This window comes from Lissotriton vulgaris, chromosome 1_1, assembly GCF_964263255.1.
Source record: "Lissotriton vulgaris chromosome 1_1, aLisVul1.2, whole genome shotgun sequence".
NCBI lineage: Eukaryota > Metazoa > Chordata > Amphibia > Caudata > Salamandridae > Lissotriton > Lissotriton vulgaris.
This window is the reverse complement of record NC_141685.1, coordinates 1974005730-1974011729: the sequence shown is the minus strand read 5'-3', so window position 1 is coordinate 1974011729 and position 6000 is coordinate 1974005730.

Here is a 6000-nt window from a genome sequence, read left to right as displayed (position 1 = left end):
CATTTGTCAAGCAACTACTTTGCTAAAGGGTCCCTTCAGTCATCGGATGCCAGCCCTGCCTTTCTACCATGTGGTCTGCCTATAGGCCTGTTGTCCACCTACAAAAAAGCTTGGACACGGGCAGGAGGGTGAGTGAAACCCTCACAGCAACTCTCCTGGAGCTTTCAAATGGTACCACCTATGGTCGGCAGACCAGTTCTGATTTTGCAAAGTGGTTTAACACAGTGCAAAGTGGTGTGTCGCTAGTATGATGCTACCTTGTGCGCATTAGAGGCCTCCTTGCTAACCACCTTCAGCAGCCACCAAATCCTTTAAAATAATCCACAGAATCTATTCGCTGCTCAGCTGCACCCCTCAAGAAGCACAAGTCAGTCTTCTCTATTCATGGACGTATTACTGCCGATCCCTTAATGACTGTGCTCCTCAAGTGCAAAGAAGGGTCTTGTTTCAAAATGTTTATGGTTCCATATGCACCTCTAGGTACCTGTTCCTCAGCAGCTGGGGCTCGTGTAGTCATCTCTAAAGGGCCTTTAAAGGGGCAAAAACTATTTCACCATCCTGGCCTCATTTAGCTAGCCATGTTCCAGGTCTCCTCTGCTTTTTAAGGGTCCATCTCATGCCCATCACTCCAAAGCAGACCATTTCCCATTGGTAGGTCTCTCTTAAAGTCGTGGTCCTCTCTCATGGACTTCCCCCGTGGGCAAACCGCATGCTCCCGGCACCAATAGACAGGGCCCACACCACATTGACACATAATTATATGCTACATAATTACACTGCACTCAACGCAACAAACACTCCAAATACCACTCAGTGCCACATAATTATTTGCTACATAATTACACTGCACTCAACGCAACATACTCTCCAAATACCACTCAGTGCCACATAATTACACGCCACATAATTACACTACTGAATACAACATACACTCCCAGTATTACCACTCAGTGCCACATAATTACACGCCACATAATTACACTCTTCTCAATGCAACGTAAATACACTCCACACAATACCACTCTGTGCCATATAATTACACGCATCATACTTACATTCTACTCAATGCAACATAAATACACTCCACATAATACCACACAGTGCCACATGCTTATATGCTACATAATTACACTGCACTCATTGCAACAGACATTCCAAGTACCACTCAGTGCCACATAATTATATGTTCCATAATTACACTGTACTCAATGCAACATACACTCCAAATACCACATATTGCCACATAATTACACACCACGTAATGGCACCCTACTGAATGCAACATACACTTAACAAACTACCACTCAGTGCCACATAATTATATGCTGCTTAAGAACAGGGGAAACCCAATAGACCCTTGTAGGCTTGGGCAAATGAGTATTTCAAAACACTGTATGCTACAAGGGATTTGTTTCAAGGAAAAGTTCAAACTTAGTTAGGAGTCGTACATTTGTATCAAACTCCGGTGTATCAACATAATATCACACTCAATAGAAAAGAATTAATCGATGGAAGGAAGTACACGGAGATATCAAGATGCGTTTATAAAATTTGTTTATATATTTTTGATAATGAAAAAATCAATTAGTATCTTGGGAGACAAAAACATAGAAGTGAATCTAAGCAAAAAGCTAGGAACAGAGGTATAAATGATAATAACACTTCGGTTCGCAGCTAAACCATCAACTCCTGATACAAATACAAGACAACCAAGTATAATTAATAAACAAAGGTCGTATCATGTGGCACATGTTTAAAATTGTGCCAAGAAATGTCAAATTGTTTTAAACATGTGCCATATGATATATGTAGCCATTGTCAGGAAGGGACAATATGCTTATTATCTAATGGTCACTTAACACTGGAGATTATCGTTTTATTAATAAGTTTATTTAATGTATGTGATTTTTATACGTTTTTTATTCATTATTTGAATTTAGGGAGTTGATCACAGCAATGAAATACTCTGTCCTGAAGATGGTCTTCATGACGACCGCTTAAAAGACCGAAACGTCGACAACTCCATCATCTCCAACACGTTGCATTGTCACCAACCGACGACCTTTGTTTATTAATTATACTTGGTCGTCTTGTATTTGTATCAGGAGTTGATGGTTTATCTGCGAACCGAAGTGTTATTATCATTTATACCTCTGTTCCTAGCTTTTTGCTTAGATTCACTTCTATGTTTTTGTCTCCCAAGATACTAATTGATTTTTTCATTATCAAAAATATATAAACAAATTTTATAAACGCATCTTGATATCTCCGTGTACTTCCTTCCATCGATTAATACTTTTCCATTGAGTGTGATATTATGTTGATACACCGGAGTTTGATACAAATGTACGACTCCTAACTAAGTTTGAACTTTTCCTTGAAACAAATCCCTTGTAGCATACAGTGTTTTGAAATACATAATTATATGCTACATAATTACACTGCACTCAATGCAACATACACTCCAAACACCACTCAGTGCCACATATTACACGCCACATAATTACACTCTACTGAATGCAACATACACTCTACACAATACCACTCAGTGTCACATAATTATATGTTCCATAATTACACTGTACTCAATGCAACATACACTCCAAATACCACTCATTGCCACATAATTACACACCACATAATTACACTCTATTGAATACAACATACACTCCACACAATACCACTCAGTGCCACATAATTATATGCCACACAATTACACTGCACTTAATGCTAAACGCACTCCACACCATGACACAATTTCACTAAGCATAATTTCACAGAACACCACAGTTCCAGGCCACACAATTCAACTCCACACATTTCCAATACACACCACATAATTACACACCAAACTCCACAATCCACAACATATCTCCAATCCACACCATATAGAGTCACCACCTGAGCACCAAACATCATTCATCACCACCATTTTGCATCAGCGCACCACCTAAGCATCACATCAGTCTGCTCTTGGAATCTGGCATCTGTTGATTCTCCCCTAGTGTCTGTCCGCTGCTCATGTTCTAATTAAATTACTGTTTTCAAACATCCACTCCCCCGTTTTTTATTTCCCGATCCCCCATAACTTAAAAATTATAACAAACAAGCATGAGAAGAGGCAGGAAGAAGTTGCCAGCAGTGCAAGCACAAAAGAAGCAGAAGACAATTTTTATGTTAAAATCTTTTTATAATCAGGTTTTTTAGTTGTATATAATGTTGTCTTTGTATGTATAAAGGTAACAAAAATGCCTAACACTTTTTATTATAAGTTTTCATCATAATGCACAGCAGCCACAATGCTCTACAACATAGCCAAAAGTTCGGGCTAAACACATGAGGTCCCAAAGGCGAGACCTGTTGGCTATGCCAATGCTTGTTTGTTTGGTAATCCACTCTCAGTTGAATAGTTAAATAGATCAGTTGTATCTTGTTTACAATCTTGTTTTGTTTTCAATGCAATCAGCAGGTCATCAATATATTGGACCAACAATGAATTGCACAATAACCTCAAACTTTTAAAATCTTACTTCAATATTTGAGAGAAAAGTGAAGGACTTTCAGTATACCCTAGTGGGATTCTACACCACAGAAAAACTTTATTCAAAAATGGAAATGTGAAGAGGAACTGTGGTTCTTATGATGAGGAATAGAGAAGAGTGCTTGGTATAAGTCAATGACTGTATACCATTCTGCGTCTGATAGAATCTGGAATAAAATCACTGCTGGATTCACTACCGCTGGACAACATAGAATAGCTATCTTGTTAATCTTGCAGAGATCTTGCATGATTCTCCACTGCCTGCACATAAACAATCAAAGTCCTTTTGCTGCTTCTATATGTGCTGCACAACGCAGCACACGTGGAAAGAGCAAAAATTAGGAGAAGTTAAACATTTTTCTTAATTGAACCAGGTTTTCAATGGTCTGAATTTTGGTGCTGCCTCACATTTAAGGCGCCCTTGTAAATTTGCGGCAGCGCCAAAATCAAAGGTTGCTTTTATAGTGGAATGCCCACAATAACACCTATTGCCCACCCCTTTTAAACTAAGTATAGCATGAAAGAGGGCCTTATTTACAAGGCAGCGTTAGGTGGCTTAGCATTGCCTTGTAAATAAGGCAAAGCACATATCGCCACAGGAACGTTACTAAAAGTGATGGTCCTGTGGCGATAGGGGCTTGTCAATATGCCCCTAGTGTCTTGTGGATTAATCTTAATCACAAAATTCTCATCCTGTGTGTCAATTGTAACACTATCCATTGTGCAATAGATCACAAATTTCATTTTGCACAGCAACTCCCTTCCCAATAAGTTCACAGGACTTGAATCACACAAAATAATTTGGTCTTTGTTCTCCATCTGACAAATTTTAACTAGAACATCTTCTGTAACCTTGTCCACAAGTTGTTTATTACTGATCTCTACAAATTGGGCTTCTCTTGCTGAGAGGGGTAGGTTTGGGACTTCTACAGAACAAACTTGTAGATCCGATAATCCCATATGAATCAATCAGAAACTAACCAAGATTGCCATTGACTTCTCAGTCAACTTATAGGAGTCTTTGGTCTACCATTAAGACCGCTCCATTCATGCAATCCTTAGCCCCCTTAGGCACTGTCATTGTGAACTACTCTCTGGCAATTTATCAGTCAGAATTAATGGATCCTGCCAATATCATGCACTGTATGGCATCTTGTTTCTCATGATTTACTGTAGCACTGGGGCTGAAGGCATCAGTACTCAAAATGATTACAAATTCTGTAAATTTTGCTCCAAATTGTGTACATTAGGGATCATCATATTCCTCTGCATTTGTGGAACATCTTCTCCTTAACTTATGTTAGGATTCTATTGACATACCCTCTTCCAAAGCCCAAATATTTTGCAGATGTGACAAGCTGTGTTCTTTTTCATCATCTCATCACTAATATTCATACCATCGTTATTCATCATTCTTACCCCACCACTTTTCTGCATCACTCCATTTATCATCCTCAATGCTTGAGTTTGATTTGTCCCACAGTTTACAAAATACATATTTTTACCCATTTGATTTTGGGACTCTTTCTCAAATTGTTTTGTCTGAGCAATCTTCAACTTTTATTTAAGCTTTTCCTGTTTTGCTTAAAAATAATCACTACTATACTTTGTCAGCTTCAAGGTCTCATCTATCCTTTTTTACTGCCAACACAATTCACTCTGTTGAATGTGATTACTAATAGCTGACCTCAATTGCACAATTGCATCTACAAATCCACTGACCTGATCTTTCTTGGGATTTTCCACTACGCTGTGTTTTTTTAAGACCTGTCTGAACTCTACTCTTCACCCTCTGAGGCGGAAGCCGGAGGTTCTCTCGCTCTGTCTTTTTCCCTATACTGCCAGCAGACCTACGCTTGACTAAAAAGGCATTTTAGGATTGTTTTAATTGTTACTCGTGTAATACTTTTCGCTTGATTTAAAAAAGCGTTTTAACTGCGAATCGACTCCTCCTACCTCCCTCTACCGCCTGGGCCACTCTCAGCTGAGTGTTGACGCTAAGAGTTGGTCCCGGGGAGGCGAGGGTGTGACAGCGGCCATATTGGATGTGGGTCCGCCCTGACGCGCTCTAGCTGCCTACAAATAGGGACGGACATACTCCGCGTAGCGGACGCGTTGCGGACGCGCCGGATGACCGCCGAAGTCACGCCAGAGTCCAGCCCGTCTGCGCCCGTCCGCGCTGAGGACGGGCTGGACAGCTGGACGTCTGGCCAAGCTACCTCCAACCCCCCATATCTGAAATATGCCCCTCAGACTCTGCTCGCATTTAAACCCCCGAGTCGCATATGCTCGCACACCTACTCCCCTGAGGACCTGCTACGCCCATTCACCTGTAGCTGCAGGACTCTTAACGCGGCTAGCCCTATCCCTTTTCCACCTAGGTTCCGACCCAAAGCACTTAATACTAATTCGGCAAATCCGTTCGAGACAGAAAGGGGTGTCCTTCTGAATGCCCGCTC